Source organism: Mus musculus, chromosome 17 (genome assembly GCF_000001635.26).
Source record: "Mus musculus strain C57BL/6J chromosome 17, GRCm38.p6 C57BL/6J".
Classification (NCBI taxonomy): Eukaryota; Metazoa; Chordata; class Mammalia; order Rodentia; family Muridae; genus Mus; species Mus musculus.
The window spans coordinates 8,031,146-8,053,524 of NC_000083.6; the positions used below are offsets into that span (position 1 = coordinate 8,031,146).

The 22,379-nt window shown below is 47.9% G+C and overlaps 1 long non-coding RNA gene across 5 annotated transcripts in view; it reads right to left on the bottom strand.

Annotated features, from left to right (window-relative positions):
* Positions 1-22,379, bottom strand: part of Gm1604a (predicted gene 1604A) — a 252,943-nt gene that overhangs the window by 176,073 nt on the left and 54,491 nt on the right. For 4 of the 5 annotated variants that reach the window (NR_168938.1, NR_168937.1, NR_168932.1 and 1 more), the window contains one exon: positions 15,471-15,530. This is a non-coding gene — a long non-coding RNA (predicted gene 1604A). Of the gene's footprint in view, positions 1-7,350; positions 7,669-15,470; positions 15,531-22,379 lie in introns of those variants that run through there. The other variant, NR_168930.1, reaches the window with a different exon arrangement.

The window sequence follows — 22,379 nt, forward strand, 5'->3', positions numbered from 1 at the left end:
TAAGAAGGCACCTGTATGTAGCACCAAAGACAAACTCCTCTTCTCCTACTTCATTTCTAGGCAGTGCCCTAGTCACCCACGGCATGGGGCCAGATGTCCTGTATGTGATATGAACTCTCCAGACTGGCTCCCCTTCTTTTTGGACACAGTTTCACCCCTGAACTCTACTAACACCCATCAAGCAGACAAGTGTCCCTGGGATGGGCTCTAGTGACAGTATCACATTCAACTGACTGTTCATTTGGAACTAAACTCCACATAAATAAAATTTTAGTTATAACTCCAGAAAATTAGTATCCACAAAGACCCAACAATATTCCTCGAAAACATGCATAGTTCTTGGACATTTGTGCAACATGGTGAACACAAATGTCATGTCTTCAGATAAAAAACAAACAAACAAACCACCATCTCTTTGTTGACCCAGTTCTGCATTGTCCCATCGTATTCTACGGCAGAACAGCATGCTGTAAAACAAGACCACCTCTCTGATCAGCTCAGTGCAGAGCCATGCACAGGGGTGTAAAAAATAAGGGACAGACTAAGTGCTGGTGCTCACACGTGACTGGGGTATGTCATGAAACCTGACGCTACATATAGGGGCAGCTCAGCCACCACTGATTCTCTGAAACTGGGGGAAATGTACCGAGCTGTGGAGGCCAGAGATGAGAATGGATTCCAAGTGCTCTCAAGGGTTAGCAATGAGCAATATTGGGAGAGAGCCAGGATAGACGCCCGCCAACCCAACTCAAGGACAGAAAGGAACCAAAACTTGGAAAGACTGAAGACTCCCCTGCTATGGCTGGAACTCTGAAATTCTGTTTGTGATCCCCTGTCTTGCTGTCTCTCAGATCTGTCTCCTCAACACAGAGCCCCTGCATGCAGGAACTCCTGCTCAGTGCTCACACAGTATTTGTGGCTGTTGGCAATAGCTACTCCCACGCCAATGAGAAACCAGGAACTATTCTCCTATACAGAACTTGATCTTATCTATGTGTATTGCCACATCATATGTCTTTGAAGAATCTTGAATAAACAAAACCCACTAATCTTTTAAATTGCATGTAAAATTTTTGGCTTTACAATTTCTTGACAATGGCAACCCAGCAGAGAAAAGATGGCCACAATTGAAGAGACAGTCTGTTACAAGGGCAGTCCATGAAAAGGGTATCTAGGTGTGGGCTCACTCTGGTCAGCTTGTGTAGGAAGGCAAGATACTAAGAAAGCCGTTCACTCTCAAGGGACTGGATAACGTAGAGAACAGCTCCCTGCTATGGGCAAGCTGTAACCTCAGAACACTGGCAACAGACACATAGAACGTGCAGGGTCCATTCTTAGTCTAGCTCTGCTAGACAGCATGTTTAGCGATGGTGGACTAGAAGGATGAGCTCTGAAACAGTGTCCACAGCGGGCATCCAGTCTCACTATCATCTTGGCTGCAGGACCCTGGACAAAGAAGGGATTGTAGCATCTTAGAGACCTGGTCTCTCCCTCTAGAGCAGTGGTTCTCAGCCTTCCTAATGCTTGTGACCCCTTTGGTACAGTTCCTCAAGTTGTGGAGCCCCCAACCATAAAATTATTTTCATTGCTATTTCAGAACTGTAATTTTGCTACTCTTATGAATCATAAGATAGATACCTGTGTTTTCCAATGGTCTTAGAAGACTGCTGTGAGACCACATGAAGCTCAAGAAGAAGGAAGACCAAAGTGTGGGTGCTTCAGTCCTTCTTAGAAGGAGAACAAAATACTCACAGGAGTAAATATGGAGATAAAGTGTTGAGCAGAGACTGAAGGAAAGGCCATCCAGAGACTGTCCCACCTGGGGATTCATCCCATATACAGTTACCAAACCCAGACACTATTGTGGATACTAAGAAGTGCATGCTGAAAGGAGCCTGATATGGCTGTCTCCTGAGAGGTCCTTGGTCCTATGAAGTCTCTATAGATGCCCCAGTGTAGTAGAACTGAGGGTGGGGAGGTGGGAGTGGGTGGGTGGAGGTACACCCTCATAGAAGCAGGGGAGGTAGGATGGGATAGGGGATTCCCGGGGAAGGGAACCAGGGAAAGGGGATAACATTTGAAATGTAAATAAAGAAAATATTCAATTAAAAAAAAGAAGACCCCTGTGAGAGGGTATTATAGCCACAGGCTGAGAACCATCTGTCTAGAGTAAAGAGGAAGGGCTGTATGGTTCCTGAAATCCCTTCAGTCCCCTCCTGCCACCTGCAGCTGAAAACATCTACATTCCTAGCCATCAAAGGATCCCAAGCTCAGAGCCACCAAGTCTGAATGAACGTCTCTCATCCCCCAAGGCTGTGATACCTGATCTGAGATATCCCGTGCCTGTTTAGTAGTTTCCAACAGCCCCTGGATGAAGCCAGACTCTGGGCCAGCTGGCCTAGACCCTCCTCCCTGGCCCCGGAACTGGTTCCCTATAGAAGGCTTTTCACAGTGGTATTTTGGCTTCTTCCCTTGCCTGCCCGTCAGGTCATGGCACAAAGCGTCATTCAGAAGCACCGTGTTGATCCAAAGGCCCTCGCAGAGGCCTTTGCCAACATTGCACTGTTGGCAGCGTTTAACAACGTTCTCGTTCTGAGGTCGCTGGGGGGTTCATGCATGGGCGTAGATGCGCTACCTTCTCCCTCAGGTTTCGCTGCTTGCTCTTCAGTGGGATTTTGGTTTCTGCATCTCTTCTGCCCAGGTTCTACTCCTTAAAGGAGTGATAATCACCAGTGACAGTGCACTCTCCTCTGCAAGCACGCCACCCTTTCAGATCCAGTGCACACTCCTCGGCAAGCACGCCACCCTTTCAGATCCAGTGCACACTCCTCGGCAAGCACGCCACCCTTTCAGATCCATGGTGGGCACCAGTGCAGGCTGAGTGCTAGCCTCATCTTCCTGCCTTCACCTCAACAGAGACACCCGGATTCTTTCAGCTCTGTGTTGAGTGTGTTTAACCTTTTCTAAATCTCTGACCTGAAGACGGGCATCTAGTTAGAAATAGTGACAGGATCCTAACGCCCCTTTAAAGCAAAGCATTCGCCAGCCAGCGATTAGCAAACTGGTATTGAGATGCAGCAGCCTGAGGGCTGAGATAGATGAGGAGCCAGCGTTCAAAGGCCCATCCTGGCCAAAGGGGGAACAGGCTACCTACCACCCACTACACTACACCTGAAACACAGCCGAAGGCGAGTTCCACTCTCCTCATAGATTAATAGTATCACTTTAGGAGTGATGCTAAACTAAGACACACACACGTGATTTTATTCTCACGTGGAAAGATCTACAGCTGTAACGATATCACTCACAGGTCTGTAAAGAACCAAGCCTGTGCCTACTTAGTGTTGTGTGCCAATCCACGGGACTGGAACCCTTCTCGCCCTGCAGAGAAATGCTAGACGCACTATTGAAAAGACAAGTTTTGTTCAGAAAAAAAGAAAGAAAGAAAGAAAGAAAGAAAGAAAGAAAGAAAGAAAGAAAGAAAGAAAGAAAGAAAGAAAGAAAGAAAGAAAGAAAGAAAAGAAAAAAGATTAGGGCTCAAAACTGATATCCTGTAGCTGAGATTTTAAAGTCTCTTTTTGAGACTTTTTCCTCCCTGCCCCCTTAATTGATTTCGGAAACAAAACAAAACAAAACAAAAACAACAAAAACAAAAACATAGGGTCTCAGCCTCAAATTCATTCTGTAGCCAAGGATGACTTAATTTCTGATCCTCCTTCATCCCCTAGAGCTGGAATCACTGCGGTGAGCCATTCCAAGCAGCAATGCTTGGTTCTCTCTCTCTCTCTCTCTCTCTCTCTCTCTCTCTCTCTCTCTCACACACACACACACACACACACACACCTGCACATCAGTCACTGCAGGACTATGCATATCCTCTCTAACTGAGGCCAGACAAGGTAGCCCATGTAAGGGAATTGGATCCACAGGCAACACATTCAGGGACAGCCCACCCCCACCCTACTCTGCACTAATTTTTTTGTTATGTTTTGTTGTTGTTGTTTTGTTGTTTTTGTTTTTCAAGACAGGGTTTCTCTGTGTAGCCCTGGCTGTCCTGGAACTTGTTCTGTAGACCAGGCTGTGCTCGAATTCACAGAGATTCTCCTGCCTCTGTCTACCAAGTGCTAGGATTAAAGGTGTGTGCCAGTACTACCTGGCCGTTGTTTTCCTTTTTTCTTTAAAGAGATTGGAAAGACACAATTAAAGGTCGTCCCTCAGGTTGAGGATGTCCCTCAGTCCAGACCCTGCTTGACCATCGTGCACAAAGCCTTTGGTTACACTCCTGGTGCTGGCTGAATCAGGTGTGGTGGCAAACACCTGGAATCCTAGCACTTAGGAGGGGGAGGCAGGCGGATCAGAAGGGCGTCCTTGGCCACACAGAGAAGTTTGTGGATTGCCTGAGTTATATGCGCCGAGGTCTCAGAAAAAAAAAAAAAAATCCATCAGTAAAAAGTAAATCCTCTAACAAGTCCATCAAAAAGACGGGAGGAGCCATTCATCAAAACCCAGACTGGCTGTAATCTGCTGTGAACGGCTAGAGGACATAAATGTGGTTCTTCATTTAACTTTAAAGCCAGCAGATGGGGGCAGGGCACAGAGTGAGGAGTTCACAGAGTGGAAACTCAGCGTTTGGTCATGGTGTCTGTACAATAACGGAAATTGTTTGCCGACGCCAAGCAGGAGGGAGAAAGAGGTAAAGGCGATACTTTCTGTTAGGTATATTTGCCACACTAACAACTTTTTAAAAAGAAAAATAAGAGTCCACAATGATAAATAATTAGAGCACGCTTGATTGATTATCTTCACTTGAAACTCTACTTTTTATTAAGTCTAAATAATGGCTTACCCATCGTCTTCTCTTTCTCGTCTTTCTAAACTTACTGAAACTGAGAATGGGCCCTTGCTCTCAACTGTGAAACTGCACATTGGGACATTTGATCAGCTTGGGCCACAACTCAAGAGCAAAAAATATAAAAACTGATAGAGCTGTCAGCAGGTACTGCCTGGAGCTTTACATGCACCTACAACCACCTACAACCTCCACCTGGGCCTCACCTGCAACCTCCCACCTGAGCCTCACCTGCAACCTCCCACCTGAGCCTCACCTGCAACCTCCCACCTGAGCCTCACCTGCAACCTCCCACCTGAGCCTCACCTGCAACCTCCCACCTGAGCCTCACCTGCAACCTCCCACCTGAGCCTCACCTGCAACCTCCCACCTGAGCCTCACCTACAACCTCCACCTGGGCCTCACCTACAACCTCCACCTGGGCCTCACCTGCAACCTCCCACCTGAGCCTCACCTGCAACCTCCCACCTGAGCCTCACCTGCAACCTCCCACCTGAGCCTCACCTGCAACCTCCCACCTGAGCCTCACCTGCAACCTCCCACCTGAGCCTCACCTACAACCTCCACCTGGGCCTCACCTGCAACCTCCCACCTGAGCCTCACCTGCAACCTCCCACCTGAGCCTCACCTGCAACCTCCCACCTAGGCATCTTTCTCCTTAATGAAAGATGGAATCTCATTTAGCTCCAGAGGATGATTTTTCCTTTTCCTTGGCTCTCAGTGACAAGCCCTGTACCCCTGGTGATTCCCAAGGGTGAGATCAACTGCCAGTACCACCCCCTTCACCCACCAACATGTATCCCCTTACCTTCCTGAGAAACAGTTTCTGCAGCCTCCTGTGTGACCGCCTGATCATCTCTCACTGCCCAGGACCACTTTGGCTCCACAGACGCTCGAGCCATTCTGACCACCGGGCAGTTGCCTCTTCTTTTATCACCCCCCTTAGTGCTGTGCAGCACGTCACCAGGCATTAGCAGCAACCCAGGCCATCTCCTTCCCCCCTCCTCCCCGCAGCCCTCTTCAGCAGCCACCAAGGCCATCAGAGGAGGAGTCCATTTCCTAGGCATCGGCTGGGTGGCTGCAGACAAAACCCAGTTCTGCGAACTCCAGAAGAATGGGAAATAGCAATCAGCCCCAAGGCACCGCTCTTCCTGTGTGCTAAGTGCAGGCTCCCTGTGCTGTTCGGAATCCCTTGGGGAGTTTCTGCATCTGGCAGGATCCATCAATGCCAAAGCTCTGAAGAATTACTGCAATGTTCAGAACTGTCAGAGGCCTGGAGTGGCCACCCTGTGGCCCTCCCCATGGTATGCCTGCCCACCCTTAGCATCATATAAAAAGGCCCCTCCTTCTATGTCCTTTACCCAGGCGTTGGCTCTAGCTGAGAGATGGTAAATAAAAATAACAACTTATTCTTGCAGGTGGCTCGTCCTGTGCACGAGGTTGTGGTGTGGTGACACTATCCCTGTGACACTCCTTAGTGTGGCATGTGAATCACAGAGACATGCACACACATGTCTCTCTGGCTCACATGTTGGCTGCCTCTTTGTTCTGGGACAGGTTTTGGCCGTATAAGGAAATGCCTGTTTTTAGAAACTTTCGTATTACTTCCAGCAGCTGACAAGGACGAGGAACAGTGGGGAAGTGAGTTGAAGCGAATGGTCTTCCTTTTCTCACAATTCTTTCTTTGCCTCTGCTCGTGTGTTTATCTTGTGGGTGTAACAGTTCTTATTGTAGCCTAAGCTGGCCTTCAATTCACACTCCTTCTGCATCAGTGCCGGGATTACAGACCTTCATCAACCACCTTTGGATGTAGCCTAATGATTGTTTTTAACTTTTTGCTTCTTTTCTTTCTCTTTCTCCTCTTCTCTCCTCTTTCTCTTCCTCCTCCTGTTCTTCAATATTAGAGACTGAAGCGAGGGCCTTGTCCATGATGGCAGTTACATACCACTGAGCTATGCCTCAGCCTCTTTTAATTTTGGAAATAAAGTCTTGATAAGTTGTCCAAGGTGGCCTTACCTCAATGCTCTCCTGCTTCAGCCTCCCAGGGAGGTGGCTGAAGGGCCTGAGCCACCACATCAGGAAGATGGCTGATTGATGGGCCTGGGCTACCACGCCCAGGATCTCTCCACTCATCTCTTCCTCCTGTTTTACTCTGCTCTAGGCAGGCCTGACACAGCTCAGTCTTGACTTCTCCCTCTGTGAAACCACCAGACCATTAAAAGTCACCCTCCCCATCCTTGTGTCTGGACTGGATCTGCATCCCTCCCCAGAAGCCTTGGGTGTGGCCTGAGCCCTGTCATTAGGAAAAAGCAGCAACCTTCCTCCCACTGTATTGGACTGGAGGCAGAGCTCCCCTGTAAATGTGGCCTGCAGCCCAGCCAGGCCTGTCTCTGCACACGACCACTGGTGACATCGTGAGGAGAAACGGCAAAGCTTCTTTGCACTATCCTACAGGGTGTCCCTAGTGTCGCAGAGGACAAAATGAAATGTTTCCCTGGAACTGTAGACTCTTGTGGCCTTCGTGATCAAGTTTATTTTAATTATTTCAATCTGCAATGACCAAGTTTGATTGAAACATAAGGATTTTTTTTCATGGATTTTTGGCTGGGGTGGGGAAGAGTGTGGTGCTGAGTTCTGCCTCCTCTCTAGTTATGCAGATACAGCGGCTCGGGGAGAACAGGGCAGGGTGGTTCCAGGTGGGGGCCGCAGTCCATGTTTCCCCACGGAGGAGCACAGCTGCACGCCAGGCTGGAACGGGGAAGCGGAGTCCAGGACAAGAGGGATTCCTGGTCAGGTTGGGAACAAGTGCTGGAGCAGGGCTGGGGAGGAGAGAGAAGGCCTTCTTTGAGAATCCTAATATTATGGTTCCTTTAGGCAAAGGCCTTCCCCAGTGATCTTTAATGAAGCAGCTCTCTCAGACAATCTTAGCTTGTTCATATTTCTTTATTGGGGGTGGATGTGAACACATATGCATTATTCGTGGTGAACCAAGGATTATATAATTTGGGGGAAGGGTGTGGGACTATCCAGGAAGGGAAAGGTCATTGACTGAAGGCTAAGACTAAGGAGAGGCCTCATTAGTGCGGTGGTGGTCCAGGTGCTGGGTCTGTGACTGACTGCTCGTGATTAACGACTTGGGGGTTGTGGTTATGTGCCCTAAAGCAGGCATGAAAACAAGGGGGGAGTTAGCTCTACTCCGGCCAGTCTCAGATCTCTGAGATCCCTGGGGTCTGAGCATGCTCCAGCTCACTAGCTCCAGGCCCGTTCCTCTGATGGCAAGGTCCATGTGCTCTATGGAAGATCATGGAGTCTTTGGAATTGTTTCAAGCATGTGCAAATGAAAACACAGCTTATATTCACTAGCCAACCTTTCCCTCTTAAAGGACTTAGGAAAGATACTTCTATAGGGAAATGGTCTCAGCTTGACCCATATCACTGTCACTCAGGGACGTCTGTGGGGGTGAGAGGGCACTTAGAGAGAGGAGTAAATAATTTCCCCTGCTTATCTTGTGCACAGAATGGAATTAGGCCTCGAGATATTTGCCTATGTCCAAGGGAGGGGTGCATGGCCAGTTACCCCAAAGAAGGGATCCCTCAAGGAAAAGGATGCACCCAACACTATGGAAGATAGATTCATCCAGGTTCTGCTGGCCATCTGCAAACAGACTGGGCTCTAGTCCTCCAAGCTAGCTACTGCATAGCTAGTGCAGGCAAGCCAGCACAGCACAGCAAAGCTCCCAAAACCTTCAGCCCGACATGCTTGCAGCCTGTTTGCTTGTGATCTAGAACAAACCCTCTCACTGGAGGTGCTGTTGCCCCTTGGCTCTCAATGACTACATAGCTGAGCACGGAGTTGGTATTTAAAAAAAAAAAACAAAACTGGTCAGAGGGCTGAGAATCGAGTCTGAATAACCCTGACCTAAAATGACTACATTTTATAATTGTAGTTTGAGCTGTCCTAAGTGTAATTCCATTCCAACTTCCACAAGAATTAAAAGGCAATCGTCCAAGACTTGGTGCCTTTGAAAGTGCATTAGCCAACAGACCAGGGCTTTGATCTCTGGGGAAATGGTGGTCATGTCAGGTTGGAGTGCAGCAACAGAGACCTTTCATTTTTAATGGAATGTAATTGTAGATGCATGTAAGGTGTAGACTGGATGTTGTCATGGTGACCGTGACAAGAATTGCCTTTATTGAATGCCACGGAAGATCGTCATAACAACCTTGGCTTTTTTATCTCCAGCTGCGTGTTTAAAGAAGTGATTTTGTGGAGCAGCTCTCTATTTGTTGGTCCATGCTTTGAGCAAATGTACCATTACTACATGGCACCACTCCTGCAGAAGATCTCGTAGGTCACGCAGTCACAGCCCGATAATCAGCACCAATGCTGTGACAGCTGTGACAGCAATGCTTCCTGTTTGTTCCCTTCCTGCCACCAAGCTCAGCCTCAAGCACCATGTCTTCCTGTTCCCTTCTGGTCACTATGCTTGGCCTAGAGCGTCCTGTCCTCTTCTGCCATGAGTAGCACTTCCGGCCACCATACACAACCCTTGAGCACCCTGTTTTCCTGTTCCCTTCCAGCCATCATGCTCGGTCTCTGTCCTGTCTTCCTCTGCCTTGTGAAACACGGTGTTTTCTTGCATTGGACCCACTCAGAACAACACAATGAGGACCTGATGTTGAGGACTCCGTGTGCCATGTTGGAAGTGACGTGTGTCTCCATGCAGTGCATGGGTCCCATGTCAGGACCAGGTTACAGGCACTTAGGGCAGGAGAGTTTCCACCTCAGCCTACTGACAAGGACAGGAAGCCTGTCTCATGTGACCCCTCACAGAGCCACAGAGCCTGGCCTGTCTAGATGAAGGTTCCTGACAGGAGTCTTTGTGATCCACAAAGCACAGAAAAGAGATTGAGAGTCAGAGAAGTCACCTACAAAGTGGAAACAGAACTCTCTTGCCCACATCTGACTGCATTTATCTTCAAATGCAGTCAAGTGGAAATTCCATAGCCACTGTCCCTTGCCACTTGAGCAGTTACTCTAATCCTCAGCATCCTCCAGGGACTCCAAATGTGTGCATGTGTGTCCCATCTGTGTCCATGCGTCCCAGCCCCATAGGAGAGGGAAGAAAATATGCAACGGTCCCCTGTGTGGTCCCCACACCGGAAGCAGGCACAACTGTGCTGTCTTATCAGAGCGAGCCTCTACCTCCATGGAACTGGTCTATAAGCACCTGGGGCCATCTCCAGGAGGCACAGAGGTGAGGTCCTACCACATCCTGACATCCCAGCCACTGAAGATGCTCTGTGTCTCTGGGAGAATCCCAAGCAGCTCCACACACAGGGAGTCAGCAGCTCTGCCGAGGAAGGGCAGAGCTTTGCAGTTTGGCTCTGCTGGAAACTGTCATCACCTCTGTCCACTCCGGTTGCAGATGGAGAAGGAATTTCAATGGATGCCTGGGCCAGCAGGAAGTGTAGAGAGAGTGGCCACCACAGTGTCTGGGCAGGTTCGGATGCTACTTCACATGCCTGTGGGCTGCATGTGAAGACGACATCATGACTAAAACTGCTTAGAAGAGGGGCTCTGTCAGTTAAGCGCTTGCTGTAAAAGCCTGGCGACCTCATTTCAGATGTGCCCGCCCCCGCAACATAAGATCTTGGCACAGCTGCATGCATATGTAATCTCAGCACAGGGCAGGGGTGGAAATGGAGTGTTGAAAAGTCAGGTGGCTGCTCAGAGCTCATTGGTCAGTTTAGCTGAACTGGTGGACTCCAGGTTCACAGGTGAAATACCTTTCCTCAAAGAGTAAGGCGGAGAGCAACTGAGGAAGGTCCTCAACTGTGCTTATGGTGGAGAAACTCATTTGCAAGGTCAATTTCAGGTCTCAGCACGCTCTTCCCTGGGAAGCTGAGGTGGGGGGATCCATCACATAGGTAATACACAGGGGACAGTAGTTCTCTTAACAGATCAAATGCTTCCTCTGCTGTCACTGAGCAGAGGCCGCCTCCAAATGATGAGATGACCTGAGCTGACAAATGGAGCGATTAGCTGATTACCTGTTATCAAATCCGGACACACCCAGAAAAATAAAATGTGCAGTGTACCAAGGTTGCCCTGTTATTTTCAATATTTAGGGGATATTCAATATAAGGATCTGTCTTAACTAGTTAAAAATATATACAAAATTACTGCACCTGTAGTAAAACTTCTTTGCAAATTATAGAAAAGTATGGAAAAAATCATTTTCCCTGTGATCCTAAAACTTGGTGGAGAACTTTCAGACTCTTTGGGTATCTCCTCCTCTTCCTCCTCCTCCTCTTCCTCCTCCTTCTCCCCCCTCCTCCTCTCTCCTCCTCCTCTCCTCCTCTTCCTTCTTTTTCTTCTTCCTCTTCTTCCTCTGCCTCTTCCTCCTCCTCCTCTTCTTTTTATCACTTTTCTCCAGACATTTCTTTCAAACCCTGTGTGTTACACTGGGACTTGGGAAGTGGGGTGGAGATTTACAATAAAATTTTGGGTCAGAATTTTTCTTAAAGTTAATGCTTGGTTTATCAAAACATAGCCTAGAAGGAAACGGAAAATTTCTACTTTGCTCCGAGTTTCCCTCAGTCCGGATAAACCTCTGGACATTTCCTGCTAAAATGCTGAGTTTGGAATTTTTGAGACCATCTAATGATTAGATATAGCCACAAGATCGCATCGGACAAGATACAGAAAGCCACTCTGTTCCCATGTTCTGCTGATGGCAGGTTTCCCTGAGGCGACACTCCCTACTTCTGTACAGGAAGCCTCCCTCAGTTCCCCAGTCAGCACCAACCTGGCTCCCCTGTAGGGTTGATATAGAGCCACACTGGACATGAAAAAGCCCCTTAACTGGGGCTGCCCTGGCAAGGGGTTCTGAAGGCACAGCCTAGTCTGACGCAGGATCTTTGATCTCAGAACTAAAACATAGACCCTCATGCTTATTCCCTGCATGTCAACTGTTTTCCAATGTCACCTCCAGGCGACTAGCTCCATAAGAAGGAATACAAACTTGTGATGTTGCTTTCTGTGCTTTGCGTTCAAGGCAGAGATAAAGGATGGTAAAATGGAAACGGAAACACAGCACATCTCTGACAGACCGGGTCAGATGGGTGTGGGAGGAGAGAGGCTGAAGCCCTGTTGGCACAGCTCAGCCCCCAACTGACGAATTCTGATTGCAAAACTAATTTTGTCACTCAGATGGGACTGCAGACAGCCAGCCAGCCTCAAAGCCAGGAAGGGTGAATATTTGCCTGGTGGGTATCAGCACGTTGCATTTCTCTGCATTTGAGGTATCTCATTATTTTCAAAGTAAATCAAAGTGGCTGGCAACAGCTAGATCATTGCACAAATGATAAAGAATCAAAAAGCAACACACACACACACACACACACACACACACAAACACACACATCACACACACACCACACTCACACACACACCACACTCACATACACCACACTCACACACACACATACACCACACTCACACACACACACACAAACACACACATACACCACACTCACACACACACACACACAAACACACACACACACCACAAACACACACACACACACACACATACCACACTCACACATACCCACAAACACACACACCACACAAACACACACCACACAAACAACAACAATAATAAAAATAAAGAGTGGCCAAACTTCCGTGATTCCATTTCTGTCTGACAGGAAGCCTGGGTTTGTCAGGATCTATAGACTCTCAGCGAGTGAAGAGTCCTCTCTGGAAAAAAGTGCTTCACTAAGACACCTGCACTGTGCTCTTCAAGAAAACTTTATCTCCTTTGTTTCTTTTCCCAAATTTTTGTTTTTATTATAACCAAAGAAATAAATAGTAAAATCACAATGGTAAGGAAATTTAACTAAGCAAGCAGTCGTTTGTAGGTCTTAGAAAACACACAAGCAATTTAATGTTACAACTATCATTACATTAGCCCTCTCCATGACAGTACTGGAGAAGAGTTCCAATTCCTCCAAGTTCTGGGCACACACATATGCCACAACAGCTAAATCTTTACTACGAATTCAGCCCAGGGCACTGTAGTAGTACAGTCCTTTAAAATAAGCCTTTGAAGTCTTATTATAGAGCAAGAGTTAGGAAGAGGGAAAGAACATAGAAGGACCAGCAGAGGGAAGGCCAGAATCAGCCCTTTAAAGTCTCCCTGCCTTGTTAATCCCCACACTGTCCAGCCTGTTCTGAGTAAGGACTGACCTCCAGTCAGGTCCCCACTCAGTCCGAGAGCCATGCAGTGCCCGACTCTGCCACAGAACTCCACTCTGGGGCCGGGGTGTGTTTTCACCACTCCTAGTGGTTACACTCAAGTCACTGAAAGCACAGCCAGGCCTGTTTGGGCACTAATGGGAACAGAGGATGCTTGCCTGGGGTGTGATCTGGAGACAGCAGCCCGATGGAAACAGTGAGTTCCTGGACAGTCTCCAATTCTAGCCACTGTCCTGTGGGTGACCCCTCAGAAGAAGTCATTGATTTCTCCAGAAAGGACTCACCAGCAGTAACCTTCCATGCCATGGCCCCTAAATCCACTCTTTGCGCCTAACAAACACACCTAATTTTATTCTCTCGGCATACCTTCCCCCGCCCCAGATAGGAACCTACTACATAGACTTGGAGGGCCTGATATTTGCTGTGTAGATCAGGACGGCATCAAATATACAGGAATCGTCCTCTCCTCTCAGTGCTCTGGGATTAGAGGTGTGGCTTGTGTTACTGTAACTGGAGCCCGACATTCATTTCGGTAGCCAAGAGCAAAGGAGCCATCAACAGTGAAATCTCTTCTCACAGCTATGATGAGTCAAAGAATGGATTGTGAGAACATACACAATAACAAAACAGATTCCCCAAGGAACACAGCTCCTTCCATCTATGAACAGACAGGCCCAAGCCTTACCAACTGCAGCTTTGACTGCCTCTTCCTAAGGAGAGTAAAAAGGAGACTGAGAGATTCCCAGGTTTGATGCAGAAGTCCTCCAACCCCCTCTGCAATCCACAGTCTCCCAGGTTCACTGAAACTAGGATGCCCTTCAAAACAGCATTCTGACAGCTATCTTACCCTTAGATAAAACTAACCGGAGGCACTTTGAGATATGACACACCAACACCCATTATCACAGAACAGACAGTTCTACCAACACAATTCCTATGCTTAACATAGAAGTCCACCTTGGTGAGAGGATGATTTCATGGTCAGGGGATGATGTCATGGTGAGAAGATGATATCATGGTGGGAGAAGGATGTCATGATGAGAGAATGACACCATAGAGTGGATGATATCATGGTGAGAAGATGATGTCATGATAAGAGGATGATGCCATGGTGAGAGGATGATGTCATGGTGGGAGGATGATGTCATGGTAAGAGGATGATGTCATGGTGGGAGGATGATGTCATAGTGAGAGGATGATGTCATGGTGGGAGGATGATGTCATGGTGAGAGGAGGATGTCATGATGAGAGGAGGATGCTGAGAACGAGACTCTCTTATCAGACCCATTCTCGGTGTTGGGCTGTCAGATAAAGCATATGAAGGCTAGTGAAAAGCCCTACAGATTTGGCTAGTGAGAGGAGGGTAGAAGACAAGCAAGCCTGTGCCTTGTGTTGTTCAGTGTGCAGTAACTGGGTGTCAGGGGCCTTCCTCTGTCCCATCCTCTCACCACCTTCTGTTCACAGAGGGAAATGCCTGCTGCCTAGCATATGGACTACCCAGGCCTTGACCCTTTAGCACACACTGCAGTAACTTCTCTTTTGCTTTATAAACCTTTCTACTCTTTTCCTTTCCTTGATCATTATTGTTGTTGTAATATCACTACATATCATTACATATCATTATCAACATAAAAAACAACTTTTTCTGCTTTAAGAAAGCAAACAAAAAAAATCACAAAAATTAGGAGAGTTTTTGTTCAGCACCTACTACATTAATACAAATTAACATCATCCAGTTGAAAAAAAACCCTGCCTGGCTAGGTTCCAGTATCCTCCTCCCACGTGGTAAGGATTATTTGTATCAGACATTGAGAACTAACATAAAAGACACCTTAGAAACCTTCTTATTTGCAATATTATTAAAATCAAACGGCTATTTGAAAATGAGAGACCCATCTCCAACTGAAGATTAGACCTAGCCCCCAAAATGTTACTACTAGGACCCTGGTTCACCCCAACATAAAGTTCAGGAGCTGGCAGGAAACTGACGGCATATAGACGTCCTAGAGGAATATTGCACATGACATAGATAATAATTATGATGACCCAAATATTCTGACTAAAAGAATCCACCCATAAGGACTGTTAGCTGGGTGCTGTTCCCGTTTGGCACACAGGGCGACCCCTACTGTTCAAAGACTTTATTGCACAACCTACCATGCCTGTGTATGTCCCCCAGAATGTCAGAAGTTTTCAATTTTCTATCTTACTCTTCCAAAAAGCACATCACAGTTTGCTTCATTAGACTCCAGGCAGAGTAAACAAAGCAAAGAAACTGAGAAAGCCTGCACGGTGGTCATTCTTCCTAGCTCCTACCACGTTAGCAGAGGGAAAGGACAGTGCGACTCATCCTACCTCTGCGGACGATGAGGAGGCTGGCTGCGTCTCAGCTGAGGAGGTTGTGTCTCCTTTGCCCTGGGAAAGCAGAGTGGAGAAGGAACATGGGTAAGTTTGTCCGGCCACAGCACATGCCTTCCACAGTCCTCACCTGCCCGCGGGTACCCACCAAGACTGGCCTCCTTTTGTTTCTGAACATAAACCTCCACATGGCTTCGGGGGCCTCGGGAGCTTCTGACGCTGGAGAGGACCTCTCAGAGAGGACGGAGAGGGGAACTGGCAGCTTTTGTGCAACTTTGAAGATTTTGCCAGAGGAAATGATGTTTCCATCCTGAGCCTCAAATCTCAACTGAAAACGGCCACTCGCTTAAGCGGTGGGTCGGGCTTTATCGTCTGTGGCAGAGAGGGAGCAACCGCTATGCTTGAGTCTTTGGTACCTATTGCGTTGAAATGCTCCCTGCAGCAACTGTAACCACAAATGCAACTACAATATGTAAGCATACGCGTAGCTAGAACCCAGTCACACTCAACGACTGATGCCTAAACAAACCCAAGGCTACGCTGATTGGGATCCTGTCCTTTCCAAACCCCTTTCGGCCACCATGATTTAGAGAAAGTTTGGAGATTTGCTTGGCAATGTGCCCTGAAGGGCTTGAGGACAGAGGCTGTGCCTGTCCCCATCTCTGCACATCTCTCAAGCCTGTGAGATGGCTCAGAGTACAAAGACAGTTGCCACCAAGCCTGATGACCTGAGTCCAATCCCTGGGACCAACGTGGTAGATGTAGAAAACAGACTTCCTCATTCCTCAAGTTATCCTCTGACCTCTCTACAAATGCACAGGCATATGTGTATGTGCGCACACACACACACACACACACACACACACACACCATACATACATACATACATACATACATACATACATACATACATATTCTCAACTTTCTTAATTCCTGCTATCTTGATTGAATAGATAACAGGTTGCTTATATAACAATCTACAAAGAAGGGGGAATTTAATATGAAATCTAAGGCGTCCTTATTGTTATATTGTTGATATTTGGCTTTGGCTTTTGTCAATCAGACCTCATTGAAGTGGATATTCTGGGTGGCAAACTGTGGTTTTTAATGTTCTTATTTTTTTCAATGTTTTTTGGAGTAATGCCCAACTCTATAATTTCTAGTAGCTTTTTTCAATAAGAATTTTATTTAATTAAAATATAATTATATAATCCCCCTTTACCTTTTTCTCCCACTAACTCCCCTTCACATGCACCATGGCATACAAATGCACACGTATATACACTGAGGAAATAAATATCATTTTTCGATCTGTTTGACCAGGCCTTCACTTACCACACTGTCCTGTATTCTCTGACCTCTGTCCCTTACCCCACATTTACTAGCAAGTCAGAGATGAGGAAAAGCCAAAGTTCAAACTTATGCCTTTGCTACTTAACTGTGGTCCAGATGTCATGGAGAGTCAGAATTGCCAACTTCACAAATGAAGTCAACGATCTCTCCTGTGTCACTGCTGCACGGGCTGCCCTGGGTTGTCATAAGTTACCATGATCCAAACTTCAGGGTGTGGAGAGAGTCCTGCATCTACTGGTTCTGACGCTCAGCTCAGTATGCCTTCATTCCCACAGGACCAACAGGAGGCTGCGAGTCTCACATTGGGAACCTTGGAACCACCTGGGAGCTGGGAGCACTCTCAGCCTAGATAATAAGACCCTCTGGGGACAGATGCTGGCTGTGTTCACATGAGTGTGTTTGAGAGCCATTGCCTGGTATGTCCCCAGCTAGACAGTAATGGCTGAACGGCATGAGCAGTCTCTGGCTTACTTCCTTACATGACCTAAAGCTTTTATCCCAGCCCCCATGACGCTGGAATGCATAGTGCTGGATTGGGTGGATTAGCAGTTTCGCCCTCTGTGGCAAATGGGCTCTGTCTTTCTGTGGGACATCAATTCCATCTAATCCAGATGTGTGTGGCCTTCCCCATCACTATCCCCTTCTCTCAGAGATCGTGAGGTCCAGACCCTACCTTGTCTCACCTTTGCTGAGGATCCAAGTGTGGGCATGTGCTTGTTTTGTGCAGGAGATGCTCCCCACCCCCACCAGAGAGTAAAGTGAGGCATGAATGGTGTGGTCTTTGAATGCGCTTGGCCCTGGGAGTGCCACTATAGGAGGTGTGGCCTTGTTGGAGTGGGTGTGGCCTTGTTGGAGGAAGCATGTCATTGTAGGGATGGGCTTTGAGACTCTCCTCTTAGCTGCCTGTGAGCCAGTCTTCTCCTGTTTGCTGTTAGAATGAGATGTAGAACTCTCAACTCCTCCAGCACCATGTCTGCCTGGACACTGCCACGCTCCCACCGTGAGCCTCTGAACTATAAGCCAGCCCCAATGAATGTTGTTCTTTATAAGAGTTGCTGTGGTCATGGTGTATCTTCACAGCAATGGAAACCCTAACTGAGACAGATGTGGAGAAACCCAGGCTCCGCTGACTCTTTGGGACATTTTAGTTCAAAGCCAATAGAGACCATTCTTGTTCAGAATGGGTTCTGACAAATGGCTAATTTTTCTAAGACAGTTTGATTTGGTTCCTATGTAGTGACCATAAATGATACACTGACTGGCAGATGCCTCACCATATGGAGCCTGTCATGACATGATATCGACACCTCACTCTATCCATGACCAGCCCACCAAGCAACGGCCTTGCCCTGAGCATGCTCCAGGTGCCGACAAATTCCTTGGGCTGCTTAGGAGCCCTGAAGATACTGCTGCTCAGCTGTGCTCATTTTCTACTTTAGAACTTGGGCTTCTTCCTCTTCTCAGCTCCAGAGGTCTGCAAGAAATACTCAGGACAATCACGAATCAGAGAACTCAGAAGTGGCTTAGGAACCAGCGGTCTCCCACAGTCCGGCAATCACACTATACTTTCTAACCCTCTCATGACTGGTCCCTCCGTTGTCCTCTCCACCTGCTAATGAGCTCATTTCGTCTCCGTCTTGAGCCAGACCTGGGGTGGGCTTTGCTCCAAATGCCCCCTCTTCCTTGCAACTACCCAGGAGCAAGTGGGGAAGACAGATCCTATCTCCCCAAGGACTCACTGGGATGGGATGGATGGAAAGGAGATAGGAAGGGAAGGGGATGGGAGAGCAGTCTAAACAGGCGCATGTGTGATAGTGCGGGCAGCACACATGTAGCTGTCATGTTGTCTGGGGTTTCTGGTCTGGAGACCACACTCTCTTCCGTCCCTCGTGGTCTTTCTTTCTACTGGCCCTTTGAGAGGAGCTGGGAATGAAGAGGCCCCTTCTTGCTGAATGATGGAGTGGCCTGAAGCCTCTGTGCATAACTCTGCACAGCCATATTGGCAAGCAGCAGGTAGAAGCAATGTATAAGCAATTTTCTAAAAAAAATTAAAATTGGTTTTCTTACATTTTTATATTAGTGGTGTGTGTGTCTGTGTGTGTGTACATGGATAACTGTGCTTGCCACCTGATGATTTGTCTAGTCCCTTGACCCACACAGAGGAAGGGGAAGGCTAACCCCCACAAGCAGTCCTCTGACCTCCACAACCACGTAGTCCAGAAAGGCTCCTCCCTTCAGGTGGTAACTGGTCCAAGCCTCTTGCTGCTTCTGTCACAGTCAAGCACCCACTACACTAATGGCCATTGTCCTGGAGGAGCTCTGGCTCTCTCTGTCATGCCCACCACCAGGTCATGCTGCAAACTTGCAAGGGCCCTTGCCTCCTCCTCAGTTGTCAGCCGGGCTTATTTCCAGACACCAGACATTGGGCAAGTTGCTCCACTGTTCAGCCTCACTCAACTTCCCCATTTGTATAATCAAGATGAAGAGAACTTGCCACATACATGGTGTGGGGAGAAACAAGCGCCAGCTTCCATCGATGGATCGCCAGAAGGTGTAGATGCTGTCCCTGCTAGTGACGTGGAGAACACGGAGGCTTCCTTCACAGTTTAACATCATGGGGAACCCATGAGCCTCTAGCCCTTCTTTGAGAACATTAGTAACATAATTATAGCCTTCTGACCCAAGGGCTACAGCCACCCAGCTTCAGATCTATAAGAGTGTGCCCAGAGAGGGACCACAGACCATTTATGGGGGGTAATTCAAACAAGTTGAAGGACCTGTGCGTTTGTGTGTGTCTGTGTGTGTGTGTGTGTGTGTGTGTGTGTGTGTGTGTGTGTGTATGAATGTAGGCATGACACCACCTAAATTTTATTTCCTAAAAAGAGTTAGGTCATATAATCAACATTAATATTCTATCATTAAAAAAAGTCATGTAGGGACCTAGGAGACAGCTTGGTGGGCAAAGTCACTTACTATGCAAGGCTGAGGCGCTGAGTTCAAATCCCACAATCACATAAAAACTGGACATGCAGCACAAGTGCCTGTTAACCCAGCTGTCCTACGCAGAGAGGGAGGTGGAGACCAACATTCTAGAAGCTTCTGGACCAACTACAGGAGTCTCTCCACACCGGGAGACAACAACAAACCCAGATTCAAACCAAGTATGTGAGGACCAACGCCCACGATTGTCCCCTGACTTCTACACCTCACCATGGTATGTATACATAGCCTTCATCCACATATACAAATGTGCACACACACACATAGTAAACACATCATGTATGTATCATAGACACACATCACATGCACACATGCCGGTACACACACACACACACACACACACACACACACACACACACACACACATACATGTGTGCGTGCAAGCACAGAGGTTCTGAGTCCCTTGATCCCTTCAGCCTTCCATGTCTCACGTGCATATTCATCCCACACCACTAGATGTCAGCAGAGGATGCAGGGAGAAGCCTGTGAAACCCCAGAGATCCTTTATGAAAACAGAAGGAGGGAGGTTGTAGCCAAGCCCTTGAAAGTCCAGTTTCTGGAGAGCTAGAATGGTGCTCATGGTGGCTTGGGGTTTTTGACAATCTCCCCATGCAGCCCACCCTGGCTTAGCACCTACCAGCCTGTGGCAAAAGTGCAGGCTCCCACCCATTTTTCAGAGCATCCATGAGTACGCCATTCTCCCACCACCAGAAACACCTAAAGAGTTGGCCACACTGTGCAAACCTCAGAAAGTCACAGCTACTGGCCAAGAGCAGGGTGATCACAGGACCCAGTGCCTCCCACATTCAGTGGGAGACCACCTATGGCATCTTCAGAAACAGTCCACAGTGCAAGCCTTCCAAACATACGCATGTGCTGAGACAGGGGACTGAACATGTGCACACCCCTCCTGCACCTGAGACTTTATTCTCAGCCCAGAGGACAAGCAGGAAATGGCCTCGCTTCATAGCCCAGCCTGTTGGTCCTGAAACACACCCTGGGTTGTTTCATCAGTACTCCAACATTCAAGACACTGGGTCCAGTATGGACATGTGGCTTTAAGCACTTTTCTGGAGCCACATGCAAGCTCAAAAGAGATTTCTCACAGACTTGGAATGCTGAAGCACCCAATGCAGAGCACCCAAGAGCTGGCCAATGAATGCACTGCCTTAGATATCAGAAGCTCCAGAGCTCACAGACATCCAGGCAGGGTCTCCATGCTGAGAATAAAAAAGAAAGAAATAAAAAGTCTGAAGATTGCCTTCATTCGGGAAGAGCACTCTGACCTCATCCAGGATTCTGAGAAATCTGATGTCCCCAGTGGGCCAAAGCGCAGAGGAAAGAAAAATGCATGGATGGCTTTTCCAACATTGGGATTTCACGGAGAGCTGAGAAATGGGATATCTCACATTTCACCAATGCTCTTGGCCAAGTAAGAGCCTGCTACGTTTGCCCAGAAGTTCATGGTTGAAACCAGCAGAGCCTCTCAGAGCCCAAAGGAGCATCACCAGAGTCAGGCCAAAGAGATGCAGACAAAGGACATGATGGCTGGCTTAGAGTTCTATGGGAGACACTAGAACAAGAGGCATGAGTCCCGCATCAGAGAAGACTCAGCAGGGATCACCTGCTGACAGAGGCCTCAGGCTGTCACCACTCTGCAGTGATCAAGAGAGAGAACGTGAAGCAAGATGAAGAGTAGAGTCCCGAAAGACAATGAGGAGTGGCTCCTAGGGTGGCAGCGTCTCTGAGCCATCTTCCCCCTAACCTCATTCACATCCTAAGTCACTGTCCAGAACACTCCCAGAAAGGACCAATGGCATCCTTGTCTGAAGGAAGGGACACTCCTCCACGTGCCATTTATTGTTTGATTTTCTTCTTCTCCTCCCCGTCCTTACTACTCAAACACAAAGGAGAACGGTGATGGCTATGCCTAGTTGTCAGCTTGACTACATCTGGAATGAACTACAGTCTAGAAACGGAGGGCACTCCTATGATCCAGACCTTGACTTGAGGCTGGGAGACACGGGCTGCTGACCCGGATCTTGACATGGAGATCTTGAGGCATAGTGGCCATGAAAATCTTGGGCCCAGGCAAGCTAGTACACACTTTTAATCTCAGGAGTCTGAGACAAGCAGACTGGGGCAAAGCAAGTTCCTGTTCCAGGCATGGTGGTACATACCTTCTGGGCCACACCTTCTGCTGGAGGTCTACATAAGGACATGGGAAAAAGAAAGACTCAGCCTTCTTTGCCTGCTTGCACTTGTGAGGCCTATGTGTAATCCCAGAACTGAAAAATTAACAAGCCCTTCCTTACCTACTTGGCCTGAGTGGTCACAAAATCAGTGTCTTGACACTCCCATGAGGGGAGCATCCTTACACTCACCTGTGGCTATCAGCATGGTGAGGGGCCTAGAAATGGGAGCACCCTTACACTCACCTGAGGGCAGCACCCTACATTCACCATGGCTATGCTGGGCAGTTCCCATTTTTGTCATTTTCAGGTTTAGAATTTTGTTTCAATTTAGTTAATGAGGTGAATTTCCCATAACATA